Raw genomic sequence first — 14,904 nt, 5'->3', positions numbered from 1 at the left:
CCAGAGCTTCCGAGGACAGCACCACCTCTCAGCAACAGTCCACAAACTCCAGGAAAGGGGAAGGCAGTCTCATGTGACCAGATCTTGTGATCTTTTTTTTTTTTTTTAAAAAAGAAGCTAGAAATCTGAGATTTTTGCATGAAAACTCCCCATTTCAAAAGTGGGCAGCTATTTCAAAAAACTGTAAAATCCTTTTCAGGTCAAACCAAATATAGTGAGCTCTGTATCAGTCCAAAAGGTTGGCAGTTCAAATCCACCGGGCACTCCTTGGAAACTCCATGGGGCAGTTCTACTCTGTCCTATAGGGTTGCTATGAGTTGGAATCGACTCAGTGGCAATGAGTTTGGTTTTGGGTTTTGTATCGGCTCATGGGTTGCCAGTTTGAGACCTTTGGGAGTGGATCTGATTTGGACCTTCTGTGTGACCCTAAGTCAGTCCCTTAGCCATGAGCCTCAGTTTCCCTGACCATGAAATGGGAATAATACTGCTCTCCCTACAGGACTGTGTCATTAATCAGGGAGTCAAGTGTTTAGCAATGGTTGGCACATGGAAAGTCCTCAGGCAACAGCAGTTAAAGAGAAAACAAGCAAGTGGAAAAAACCCAAGTGTTCATCAGCTGATGAATGAATTAACAAAATATGGTATATTCATACAATGGGATAGTATTTGGCCATGAAAAGAATGAAGTACAGATACACTCAACAACGTGGATAAACCTTGAAAACATTATGCTAAGCGAAAAAAGCCAGACACAAAAGACCACATCTTATATGATTCTATTTATATGAAATGTCTGGAGTCCGTGGGTGGGGCAAACAGTTAAGTGCTCAACTACTAGCTGAAAGTTTGGTGGTTCTAACCCACCCAGAAGTGTGTTGGAAGACAGGCCTTGAAACCCTGATGGAGCACGGTTCTACTCTGCACACGTGGGGTTGCTATGAGTCAGAATCACTCAACAGCAACTAGCAACAACCATGTTATGAAATGTCCAGAATGTGCAAATCCATAGAGACGGAAAGTAGATTATGGACCACAACTGCCACAGCCTCCACCAAACTGAGTGCAGCACAACTAGATGGTCCCTGGCTACCACCACCGACTACTCTGATAGGGATCACAGTAGAGGGCCCTGGACAGAGCTGGAGAAAAATGTAGAACAAATTTCTAACTCACACACACACACACAAAAGATCAGACTTACTGATCTGACAGAGACTGGAGAAACCCCGAGAGTATGCCCCCAGACACCCTTTTAGCTCAGTACTGAAGTCACTTCTGAGGTCCACCCTTCAGCCAAAGATTAGAGAGGCCCATAAAACAAAACAAGACTAAAGGGGCACACGAGCCCATGGGCAAGGACTGGAAGGCAGGAGGGAACAGGAAAGCTGGTAATGGGGAACCCAGGTTGAGAAGGGGAGAGTGTTGACATGTCGTGGGGTTGGCAACCAATGTCACAAAACAACATGTGTATTAATTGTTTAATGAGAAACTTGTTTGCTCTGTTAACTGTCATCTAAAGTACAATCAAAACAAAAAGCAGAAAGTAGATTATTGGTTGCCCAGAGCTGGTAACCCAAAGGTCAGCAGTTCAAATCCACCAGCTACTCTTTGGAATCCTTATGGGGCAAGTTCTGCTCTGTCCTAAGTGGGAATGGACTCAATGGCAGTGGGTTTTGCTTTTTTTTTTTGTTTAGAGCTGGAGTGGGGGGAGGGAATGGTGATGGCTAAGAAGTGCAGGGTTTCTTTTTGGGGTAATAAAATACTCTAAAATTGATTGTGGTAATGGTTGCACAACTCTGAACATACCAAAAATCATTGAATTGTTCATTTTAAATAGGTGAACATGTGGTATGTGTATTGTATCTCAATAAAGCTGTTTAAAAAAGAAAACAAGCAGTGAGCACAGCTAGTCCTTGCTCCAGCTTTGCCCCAGCTCTCTGCATGACTTTGAGCAAGATGCTCCCTTTCTCTGGGCCTGGGCTTCCCACCTGGAGAACGTGGGCATTGAACCCAGCGCACTCCAAGGGCGCTTCCTGCTCCAACAGCTTACAATTTTGTTGTGACAGACAGTCATGTATTTTCCAGAGCCACCTGCCCACTGAGACCTGAGTGTGGTCCATCAGCTCTGGAGCCTCCTCCTCGCCTGCATCTGACAGGCACAGACACTGGGAGGTACCAGGCAGATCCTTGCAGAAACACAGATGTCTGCAGTTGGCAGTAGAGGGGTCAACATGCTGGAATTAGTGAAGTCACCAACATTTGTTTCGTGTTAACTGAAACACCCTTAGTTAAGTTCCCCCTCACCTAACAGAAGGGGCCCCATTCTTGCGTGTGGCCTAGGGCCAGTCATGCCACTTCTCTGAGCCTCAGATTCTGCATATTTGGAAGAGTTGTTCCCCCAGATGTCCTCACCCTCACTCCCTTCCTCTCAGATGTCACCTGCTCAGGGACCAACCTGCTTTAAATCACACCCCCACCCCATTCCTTCTTTTTTTTTTTTTTTGCTTTCCCTACGGCCTTTTTCACGATGTAACATCAGGTATATATGTATATATGGAGCCCTGGTGGCAAAATGGTTAAGAGCTCGGCTGCTAACCAAAAGGTTGGCAGTTTGAATCCACCAGCTGCTCCCTGGAAACCCTATGGGGCAGTTCTCCTCTGCCCTATAGGGTCACTATGAGTCTGAATCTAATTGATGGCAATGGGTTGGATATATATATTTTTTTTCTTAAATTTTATCATGCTTTAGGTGAAAGTTTACAAAGCAAATTACTTTCTCATTCAAAAATTTATACACAAATTGTTTTGCAACATTGGTTGAAATCCCCGCAATGTATCAGCACTCCCCGCTTCCCACCCCGTGTTTCCAGGTCCATTCATCTAGTTTTCCTCTTCCTTCCTGCCTTCTTGTCTTTGCTTCGGAGCAGGTGTTGCCCATTTGGTCTTGTATACTTGATTGAACTAAGAGCACGTTCCTCACCTGTGTTACTGTTTGTTTTATAGCCCTGTCTATGGCTGAAAGGTAGATTCGAGAGTGGCTTCAGTCCTGAGTTAGCAGGGTGTCCAGGGGCTGTAGTCTGAGGGATTCCTCTAGTCTCTGTCAGACCAGTAAGTCTGGTCTTTTTGTGAATTTGAATTTTGTTTTACACTTTTCTCCCACTCCGTCCAGGACACATCAGGTGTATTTTTATTACTTACAGAGTATATAGGAGCCCCTGAGTGGTCCAAATGGTCAAGTACCTCCTTCAGCTACTAGCCACAAGGTTGGCAGTTCAAACCCACACAGAGCTGCCTTGGAAGACAGGCCTGACGATCCCCTCCTGAAAGGTCACAGCCTTGAAAACCATATTCTGCACACATGGGGTCACCATGAGTCGGAGTCCACTGGATGGCAACTAACAACAACAGTATGTTACCTGCTTCTTCTATTACAATGCCAGCCCCATGAGGGCAGGGATTTTGCCTGTTTTGTTCATGGTAGTGTCTCCAGTGCATAGCACAGTATCTGGCACATAACCCAAAAGACCAAACCCATTGCCACCGAGTCGATTCTGACCCATAGAGACCCTGCAGGACAGAGCAGAGCTGCCCCATAGGGTTTCCAAGGAGCGGCTGGTGAATTCGAACTGCCAACCTTTTGGTTAGCAGACAAGCTCTTAACCACTGCACCACCAGGGCGCCGTGATGGGGGAGCCGGTGGTGTCATTTACCAAAATGGGAAAATGAAGAGGGCAGGCATGAAAGGGACCCCCACTCTAATGAGACTTGAGCGAGATTTGACAAGCCCTTGAGGTCATAGTGAACTGGGTTCAAATCCTGATTCCTCCCTTCCGAGCCACATGACCTTGAACAAGTCGCTCTAGGTCTCAGTTTCCTGGTCTGTAAAGTGGGGAGCCCTGGCGGTACAGTGGCTAAGCGCTCGGCTGCTAACCAAATGGTTGGCAGTTCAAACCTACCAGCATGGTAGAAAGACGTGGCAGTCTGCTTAGGTGAAGATTTACAGCCTTGGAAACACTACAGGGCAGTTCTGCTCTGTCCAGGGTCACTATGAGTCGGAATCTACTCAATGGCAATGAGTTTTTGGTTTTGTTTATTGGGGTGTATTTACTGAGGGGTGCACAGCTTATTCATAGCATCTGTTGGGGTGTGTTTATTGAGTGCAAGGCTTTTTCACGGGGTCTGTTAGGGGTTTTTTTGTTTTTTTTTTAATTGTGCTTTAGGTGAAAATTTACAGAGCAAATTAGTTTCTCATTAAACAGTTAATATACAAATTGTTTTCTGACATTGGTTGCCAACCCCGAGATGTATCAACACTCTCTGCTTCTCCATCCCAGGTTCCTTGTTTCCATCTGTCCACTTTTCCTATAACTTCATGCCTTCTCGTCTTTGCTTTTGGCCTAGTGTGCCCATTAGTTTCGTACACATGACTGAACTATGAAACCTGTTCCTCATGTGTGTTATTGTTGGCCCTATAGACCTGTCTAATCTTTGGCTGAAAGGTAAACCTCAGGAGTGACTTAAGTACTGAGTTAAAACGGTGCCTGGGGGCCATACTCTCAGGATTTCTCCAGTCTCTGTCAGACCAGCAAGCCTCGTCTTTTATTTTTTTTTTTTGCAAATTTGGATTTCATTCTACGTTTTTCTCCTGCTCTGTCTGGGACCCTCTATTGTGTCCCAGCCAGAGCAGTCCATGGTGGCAACTGGCACCATCTAGTTGTTCCGGCTCAGTACAGTGGAGGTTGTAGTCCATTAGTTCTTTGGACTAACTTTTCCCTTATGTCTTTGGTTTTCTTCATTCTCCTTTGCTCCAGCCATTATGGGACCAGTAGATGTATCTTAGATGGCTGCTCGCAGGCTCTTAAGACCTGAAACACTACTCACCATAGTCAGAAGTAGAATATTTTCTTTATAGACTATGTTCTGCCAATTGAATTAGGTGTCCCCTGAGACCACGGTCTGATCTTCAGATACGGATGAAGATCCCAAGGCTCATGGCCGAAGCAGGCCCAGTTTCAGGGTATTTCTTCCTGAAAATCACACACTTGGTCTTGGGGCATCATTCTTGGCTGGTGAGAAATCAGGGTGCTTTATTTTTCATCTGTGCTCCCAGGAACGTGAATTCCTCACCCCCATCCCCACCCTGCCCATCCGACACCAGTATTTCACAGGCTCGAGTTCTCGTGCTGAGGGTACTTGCCACTTACCATTTGCATCCCTGCTGTCTGTCCACCCCTCAGCCCTGTCCCCCCAGTCCGGCTCGGTTGACTCTCTAAAGGGCCCCCAGTGGCGGGGGTCAGGCAGGGCCTGGCAGGAGTCCCATGCAAGCCAGTAAAGGGACTTTAACTTGGGGACCAGTTACACCAGAGCTGGGAGATCTGAAAGGCGTGGGCCCCCAGCCCTGGGGCAAGAGGGGTGGGGGTGGGGTAACTAGAGCACATAGGTGGGGCTAGAACCACGGACAGGAAGAGGAGAAGCAGAGAGAGGCGGGAGACACACCCAGGTGTCTCCCGCCTCCAGGGCGCCTGGAGAATGAGATTGAGGGGTCACCCCTGAGATGGCCCGGAAAGCAGAGGTGGGGAGGGGGTGGATCTGAGGGCCCAGGGCCTCCTGATGGGCCTGCAGGGCAGTGAAGGTGCACTGGCCTGGGAACTTGCCCACCTACCAGGTTTGACCCTGATGAATCACCAGCCTCTGTCCCCGTCTCTAGAATGGGGAAGGCAGCTCCCCAGTCCATCCCAAACCACAACTCCCCAGTGTTGCTGAAAACTTTCCCTTTCTCCTGTTACTGCCCCAATATAGAGATTGCTGGCCGCTATTGTTAGGCCTTGACTGAAAAAAGAGGGGCCCAGGAGTGGGGTGGGGGGAAGACCGAGACTGGGGGCGCCGCTTAACAGTATGGCCATGTCCTGATGTCCTTGGCCTGAAGGTCACAGTATGAGGTGTTTCACCTGCCTCTGCCCAACTGTGCAGAAGCCAGGAGGCACATGACCTGTCTGAGATGACAAAGGAGGCAGGTGGGCACAGAGGGAAGTATGCGGGTGCTGGAGGCACACTGGGTTCAAATCCTACCTCTGCCAGCTCCTGGCCATGGACTCTGGGCAAGTGGTCTCCATTATCTGAGCCTCAAGGCTAACAACCACATGTAGCTCATAAAGTCTTGAAAATTAAATGCGGCAAAGTGTTTTAATTGCCTGGCAGGTGATGGCTTGTGGTTATAGTCAGTCGGGACGCTGTGGGTGAGCGCATAGCAGACTCTGAAATTCCAGCCTGTGGCTGGCTGTGTGACCCTGGGCAAAGCCCTCAACCTCCCTGAGCCCTGTTTCTACATCTATGAAATGAAAGTAATGGTTCTGCCAATTTCCGAGGGGTGTGGGTGGGATTTAGGGAGACCCCAGCACAGTGCAGGCCCGGTGGGGCTCAGCAGGTGCTAGCTGTTGTTAGTATCATTGCTTTTTTCTCACCCCCTCCACACAATTGGCCTCCATCCAGGCCCCCCACCACAAACCAGTGCTCCTTTCTCCTCGTGTTTTGCTTCCATTCCTTCTCACAGAGTCTTGCCAATAAGCAAACTTGAAGGACCCTGAGCTGGGGGATAGCAGTAGATTTATGGGCTGCACAGAGACTTGGGGGAAACAAGCAGGGATGGAGTTTGGAATCACACATCATGATTTTGGACAATTTGGACAATGCCATACTGCCCTTTGGCTGTGACTCAGACGTCCCCATCCTGGGGGGAGTCCGTATGACTTGCCATCATGACCTTCCTCCCCAGCATCTGGCGAAAAGACCTCGCAGCTGCGGCTGCCTCCCAGCCCTGCCCAACAGGGGTGACCGTGGAGGTGATAGAGGGGCTCCCTGCCCTGCCAGGACTGTTGGTGAAACAAAGAGGGAGCTTCTAGAGGTCTGCATGGTGTATATTCCTTTGAACTTTAAAAATATTTCATAATAATACTCAAAGTTTTGCAGGTGGCTCCAGCTCTGCCACCCACAATCTCTGTGACCTTGGTGACATCTCCCCATCTCTGAGCTCCAATGTTCCAGGCTGCAGAGCCCATGTCAGGACAAGATGCCACTCGTTTGTTCATTCACTGATCGCCTTTGGTCATTGTACCTCCTAGGGCCACGTGCTGCACTAAGCCCTGGGGATCCATCCATGAGCACCCAGTGAGGTCTCAGCCCTCAAGGTGCTGACATGCCCATGAAGGAGACAGCCAATGAATCAGAAGATGTATGTCGACAAGTCGTGAGGTGGGAGCATGAAGGGAAAAGAGCCATGCGCTAGGATCTGATCCAGATTTGGCAGGGAGGGGAGTTAGGGAGACCTCCATAAGGAGGCAACATGTAAGCGAAGACCTGAGCGTGACAAGGGAGCCAGCCGTGCAGGGAGTTGGAGGAAGAACCTTCTGAGAAGAGGAAACAGCATGTGCAAAGTCCCTGAGTCAGGATAGGGGTTGTGCTATCAAAACTGACAGAGCGTGTGGAGCTCAGTGGGCACAGAGGAGAGGGTGGAGGATGTGGCTGGAGACCTTGGTAGGGCCGGATTGGCTGGTCCCCTAAGTCAAGTGGGTGCTTCACTCTTGGGCTCATGGAGAGACTTCAAACGGCTTTTGGCTGGAAAGGAACATGATCGGATCGACCCATGAAGCTGTCTCTGGTCAACAGACATTAGTTGCAGGGCCTCCCATGACCTGCCCACTGTGCTGTGCTGTGGACACAGATGGTAATTGTAGTGATGATGAAATAGCATTCGGCACTTACTCTGTGCTTGGGACCACGGGAAGCCTTGACTGGTAGGTAGGTAGGTAGGTAGAGAGAGATCAATTGAACTATCTCATTTTAGCTTCACCATGACCCTATGAGGTAGGCCTATCATTATCCCCATTTCACAGATGAGGAAACTGATGCACAAGGAGGTCAGATGACTTGCCCCAGGTCACTAGGTTGGTATCAAGGGGAGGGATTAGAGAGAAAGGGGCTGAGACGGAGCTATTTACGACAGAGGAGGAAGAGTCGTCAGCATTGTGGGGGTAGGGGAGATTCCCAGGTGTCTGGCTGGGTGTTTGGCAAGTGGTGATGCCCCTAGAATGTGGGCACATGGTGGAGGAGGAGCAGCGCTCCAAGCAGAGGAGGGACAAGCCGGCGGTAGGCTATATGGTGCCCTCCATGGCAGGATTTTATTCACTGGGGTGGAGCAGCGTCCCTTTGCTGCAGCTATGGGTTTTTGGTTCTCAAAGAGGTGTCATGGAGTGGTCCTCCAGAACATGGGCCCTGAGCTGTGTGACCTCAGGCCAGTCACTTAACCTCTCGGTGGTTCAGTTTCCTTATCAGTGAAGTGAGGAAGGGTGATGGCAGTGCTGCCCTCTGAGGGTGTGTGGGGATTAAACAAGATAATACTTGTCTGGTGCCTACACCTGGGCCGTGCTTAAGGTATGTGAATAAGAAGAAAAGGCTCGGGCCTGGAGAGGTGGGCAGCCACAGAGTTCATTTCAGGAAATGCCTCTCAATAAGTTGCTGATGATAGTGATGACTGCCCCCAGGCTGGCCCCGCCTATAGAGCTCAGAGGTCCCCACTGCCCAGCTCCCTTTGGGACAAAGGCCCAGGTGCCTGGGCTCTGGCTTGGCTCCCCGCCAGGATCTGGAGGCGTAGGGAGAGGCCATCACATGGACAGATTCCACCCAGGGTCTCCTTACTCTGAAGCAGGGATCCCAGGGGTCGAACCTCGTGCCTATCCCGGGCAGGGCCAGGGCCCTTGCCCACACGGGAGGGTCAGGAGGCTGTTGTGGCCCCGTGTTTGTGTGGTGGCCGTGATTGCATGCTGGAGTCATCTGAAAACGGGGAAACTCTGCCAGAAGCCACATGATCCTCAAAGGGCAGGAGAGCAGGGAGGCCAGGGGCCCAGCTCAGGACCCCCTGATTCCTGGGGACTCCCCTGACAGCTTGGCGAATCCCATAAAAAACCAATTGCTACGGAGTCAACTCCTAATCAGGTGACCCCATGTGTGTCAGAGTAGAACTGTGTTCCACTGGGTTTTCAATGGCTGATTTTTCAGAAGTAGATCACCAGGCCTTTTTTCCAAGGACTCGAACCTCCAATCTTTTAGTTAGCAGCCGAGCATGTTAACCATTTGCACACCCAGGGACTCTGGCAAAGCCCGTGGACCTTTCAAAATATGTTTCGTTTTTTGAAGATGTGCCTGGAATTTATTTCTATTGATTTAAGACTGGGTATTTCTTATTAAAATCTTTATTTTATAAAGATTTTACCTTATTTGCAAACATCTTAAGCACTAGCTTGACTACAGTGTATCTCCCAGAGGTACTGACCACAGGAAGAATGAAAAAATCATGTACCCCAGATATAAAATGCACCCCAAATGTAAACAAAGGGCAACAATTATGCCTTTCCTGGCAAAGCCGCAGCTGGCCAGCCACCGAAAGACCAGGAAAGTTCTAGAACACAGGAGAAAGGCATGCCTGTTGGTAAACTTCTCAGAATGTTCAGCGTGGGCAGGCACTTCCTTTGACCAGTCCTACCCAGCACAAATATAATGTTGAGTCATAGACGCAATTTTAATTTTCTAGTAGTCTCATTTAAAAAAGTAAAAAGAAGCAAGAGAAATTCATTTTAATGATATTTGTATTGAGTCCAATAAATCCAAAATATTATTATATCATCTAATCAGCATTAAAAATTCTGCAACCACAGTGAGATACCACCTCACACCCACTAGGATGGCTATTATTTAAAAAAAAAAAGGAAGATAAGCGTGGGTGAGGGTGTGGAGGAATTGGAATCCTTGTGCACTGCTGGTGGGAATGGGAAATGATGCAACAGTTCAGTGGTTTCTCAAAAATTTAAATGCGGAATTACCGTATGACCCAGCAATGCCACTCCTCGGTATATGTCCAAAAGAATTGAAAGCTGGGAGTCAAACTGGTAGTTGTACACCAATGTTCACTGCAGCACTGTTCACACCAGCCAAAACAGAAGCACCCCATCAACCAAAAGGTGTCCATCAGCAAAGAAATGGATGAACAAGATGGGTTCTAGCTATACAATGGAATATTATTCAGCCCTAAAGAGAAATGAAGCTCTGGTACATGCTACAACATGAATGAACCTTGAAAACATTATGCTGAACAAAATAAGTCAATCACAAAGACAAATATGATCCCGTTTAGATGAACTATGTAGAATAGGCAAACGCATAGAGACAACAGGTTGTCAGAGGTTACCAGGAGCTGGGGGGAGGAGAGGATAGGGAGTTATCACTTAATGGGCACAGAGTTTCTGCTTGGGGTGATGGAAGACTTTTGGAAATAGACGGGTGGATTAACCAGTAAGCAAGGTGCACACAGGCTTACTTGTGTTTACTTACTAACCTGTAGTGCACGGTTTCACATGGGTTTCACCACATCATTGCTAAGCCTGTGCATACCTGGCTTATTGGGCAATCCGTCCCTGGAAATAGATCATGATGGTATCGCACAATAGGATGAATGTAACTAACGTCACTGAATTGTACACTTAAAAATGGTCAAAGGGGCAAATTTTTGTTATATATATACTTCACCACAATAAAATTAAAAAACAAACCAAGAAAACCTCACCAAGTCACCATCTCCTATCCAAATTCATAGCGCCTCTGAATTTGAAGACCCCTGCTCTGTTCTTGATAGGCCCCTGGGTGAAACAAATGATTCGCCCTCAGCTACTTATCTGAAGGTTGGTGATTTGAACCCATCGCCTTGGCTTCCCTCCCCGTCCCCCAGCTGCTGTGAGCAGAAAAGGAATTTATGGAAAGAATACTGGGGCGCTCAATCCCAGCACTGAACGCAGCCGGAGCTTGGGCAACAAACTTACGCCTGGAAACTTTCAGGTGGAAGCCACACCCAGGGACGTGGGCCTGGACCCCACTGTTGGTCTTGCTGGCCCCAGAAAATGGGTGTCACTGCCACCTGCGGTGGAGCCCCCCATCCTTGCTTCTTTACTAGTTCCTGATTCAGTCTGGGGCGGGTGCACCTGATTGGCCCAGCCTGGGTCACCAACCCCCACACTAGCTGCAAGGGAGGCAGGGAAATTGTGAGGCTGCTGTCTTCAGCTTTCTGAATGAGAAGTAGGGCACCTCTCCTGGTGGGACTCAGACGGGGCAGAAACTCCCCAAACTTGGGAAAAGGCTTAGAACCTGGGCAGCTCGAAACAATGACCAGTGCCCACTGCAGACAGGTGTTTTTACCCCCTTTTTACAGATGAACAAACTGAGGCCCAGGGAGGAAAGGAGTCCCAGCCTGTAGCAACCCCGGTGTCCTGCTCATCCTGACCCTCATCCCGCCTCACCCATAAATACCCAGTGTCTTTGTGTTGCCCAGGATCCATGTCTGACCTCAGTGTGGCCATGGTCCCTGCAGGCGTGGAATTCAGCCTGGGAGGAATAAAGAAGGGGTGGAGTTATGACTCAGAAATGCCCTTTATTGTCCCACAGACAAAAGCTTTTAATCCACAGTATCCAGGGTGGTGGGCTGATGACAAAAGGGATCCTGCTGGGGATGCTGATGGGGGTGGGGGAAGGAGGCAGGAGGGAACTGTTGCAGTTTGGGTTTGTGTTTTGTTTTCTCTGCTCAGAGTGAGAGATGGCGTCTCATTCCTTCGTTCAAGGCTGGGATGCCATAAGGGGGCCCCAGGCAGATGCCTGCTGAGGTTCCTAGCTCACGATCCCAGATCCCAGGCAGGGCAGGGCACAGTGGACTGCTTTGGGGTGTCTGTGGTCAGACAGACACCTGCCTATGTGTGACGGTAACCTGAGAGACAACCCAAGGCCACTCCCAGGGGCACCCTGCACATAGCTGGGTGGGGGGCGGTGGGGGCGGGGACACAGCAGGAGGCTGCTGGAAAGGGATTCAATCAGCCACAGGCTGATTCGGGCTGGAGAGTTTGATACAGACATTTCCTGTTGGTTGGTGCCTATGTGCCTGCATGTGCTTGCACACACCGCTCGCTGTGTGTGCATGCCTGTATATGGTGTATGTGCACCCGTTTTTATATTCTGGATGTGTATGTGTGTACATATGTGTGCATACTGAGTCTGTGTGTGTCTGTATGCACATGTGCATCCGTGTGTGTTTGCATGGAATTTTCTATTTTGGTTTACACATATCTCCGCATGTGGCTCTGTGTATCCGTCCTGTTACCGAGGGCCCTTTCCTCGGTTGAACCCAACCAGATTCGTGCAGCCAAATAAGACTATTGAGGCAGCCTGGAGTCACACAAGCAAATTTATTTCGCCAGCAGCTAGCAAAAGGAAACAGTCAGGGCTAGAACCTTTAGAGAGACTGTCTCACTGATTTGCCTAAGAGCCAAGTATTTAAGGGTTTCAACAAGAGGGGAGGAGGGTTTTTTTTGTTTTGTTTTGTTTATTGTGCTTTAAGTGAAAGTTTACAAATCAAGTCAGTCTCTCACACAAAAACTCATACACACCTTTCTATATACTCCTAGTTGCTCTCCCTCTAATGACTCAGCACACTCCTTCCCTCCACTCTCTATTTTCGTGTACGTTCGGCCAACCTCTGACCCCCTCTGCCCTCTCATCTCCCATCCAGACAGGAGTTACCCACATAGTCTCATGTGTCTCCTTTATCCAAGAAGCTCACTCTTCACCAGTATCATTTTCTATCCCATAGTCCAGTTCAATCCCTGTCTGAAGAGTGGGCTTTGGGAATTGTTCCTGTCTTGGGCTAACAGAAGGTCTGGGGACCATGACCTCCGGGTTCCTTCTAGTTTCAGTCAGATCATTAAGTCTGGTCTTTTTACGAGAATTTGAGGTCTGCATCCCACTGCTCTCCTGCTCCCCCAGGGGTTCTCTGTTGTGTTCCCTCTGTTCCCCGTCAAGGAATTCATTGGTCGTAGCCAGGCACCACCTAGTTCTTCTGGTCTCAGGATGATGTAGTCTCTGGTTTATGTGGCCCTTTCTGTCTCTTGGGCTCATAATTACCTTGTTTCTTTGGTGTTCTTCATTCTCCTTTGCTCCAGGTGGGTTGAGACCAATTTTTGCATCTTAGATGGTCACTTGCTAGCGTTCAAGACCGCAGACGCCACTCTCCAAAGTGGGATGCAGAATGTTTTCTTAATAGATTTTATTATGCCAGTTGACTTAGATGTCCCCTGAAACCATGGTTACCAGACCCCCGCCCCTGCTACGCTGGCCTTCGAAGCTTTCAGTTTATTTAGGAAATTTCTTTGCTTTTGGTTTAGTCCAGTTGTGCTGACCTCTCCTGTATTGTGTGTTGTCTTTCCCTTCACCTAAAATAGTTCTTATTTACTACCTAATTAGTGAAAACCTCTCTCCCTCCCTCCCTTCCTCCCCCGGCTCGTAAGCATCAGAGAATATTTTCTTCTCTGTTTAAACTATTTTTCGAGTTCTTATAATAGTGATCTCGTACAATATTTGTCCTCTTGCAACTGACTGATTTCACTCAGCATAATGCCCTCCAGATTCCCCCATGTTACGAAATGTTTGAAGGAGTCATCATTGTTCTTTATCGATGCGTAGTATTCCATTGTGTAAATATATGATAATTTATCCATTCATCCGTTGATGGGCACCTTGGTTGCTTCCATTTTTTGCTATTGTAAACAATGCTGCAGTGAGCATGGGTGTGCATATATCTTCGTGTAAAGGCTCTTACTTCTCTAGGATATATTCCAAGGAGTGGGATTCCTGGATCGTGTGGTAGTTCTATTTCTAGCTTTTTAAGGAGGCACCAAATTGATTTCCAAAGTGGTTGTACCATTTTACATTCCCACCAGCAGTGTATAAGTGTTCCAGTCTCTCCACAACCTCTCCAACATTTATTCTTTTGTGTTTTTTGGATTAATACCAGCCTTGTTGGAGTGAAATGAAATCTCATTGTAGTTTTGATTTGCATTTCTTTAACGGGTAATGATGGTGAGCATTTCCTCATATATCTGTTAGTTACCTGAATGTCTTCTTTAGTGAAGTGCCTGTTCATATCCTTTGCCCATTTTTTAATTGGGTTATTTGTGTTTTTGTAGTTGAGTTTTTGCAGTATCATTAGATTTTAGAGTCAGATGCTGATCAGAAATGTCATAGCTAAAAACTTTTTCCCAGTCTGTAAGTAATCTTTTTACCCTTTTGGTGAAGTCTTTGGATGAGCATAGGTGTTTGATTTTTAGGAGCTCCCAGTTATCTAGTTTCTTTTCTGCATTGTTAGTAATGTTTTGTATACTGTTTATGCCGTGTATTAGGGCTCCTAATGTTGTCCCTATTTTTTCTTCCATGATCTTTATCGTTTTAGATTTTATATTTAGGTCTTTGATCCATTTTGAGTTTGTTTTTGTGCATGGAGGGAGGTATGGGTCTTGTTTCATTTTTTTGCAGATGGATATCCAGTTATGCCAGCACCATTTGTTAGAAACTGTCTTTTCCCCATTTAACTGACTTGGGTCTTTGTCAAATATCAACTGCTCATATGTGGATGGATTTATGTCTGGATTCTCAATTCTGTGCCATTGGTCTATATATCTATTGTTGTACCAGTACCAGGCTGTTTTGACTACTGTGGTGGTATAATAGGTTCTAAAATCAGGTAGAGTGAGGCCTCCCACTTTGTTCTTCTTTTTCAGTAATGCTTTACCTAGCCGGGGCCTCTTTCCCTTCCATATGAAGTTGGTCATTTGTTTCTCCATCTCGTTAAAATGTCATTGGAGAGGCAGGGCCAAGATGGCAGAATAGCCAGATGCTTCCAGTGATCCCTCTTACAACAAAGACCCAAAAAATCAAGTGAAACGATTATATTTACGACAAGCTAGGAGCCCTAAACATCAAAGGCAAAGTTAGAAAATGGACTAAGTGGCAGGGAGAGAGTGAGACTGTTCAGAAGCGGAG

This window comes from Elephas maximus, chromosome 12, assembly GCF_024166365.1.
Source record: "Elephas maximus indicus isolate mEleMax1 chromosome 12, mEleMax1 primary haplotype, whole genome shotgun sequence".
Lineage (NCBI taxonomy): Eukaryota > Metazoa > Chordata > Mammalia > Proboscidea > Elephantidae > Elephas > Elephas maximus.
This window is presented reverse-complemented; position numbering follows the sequence as displayed.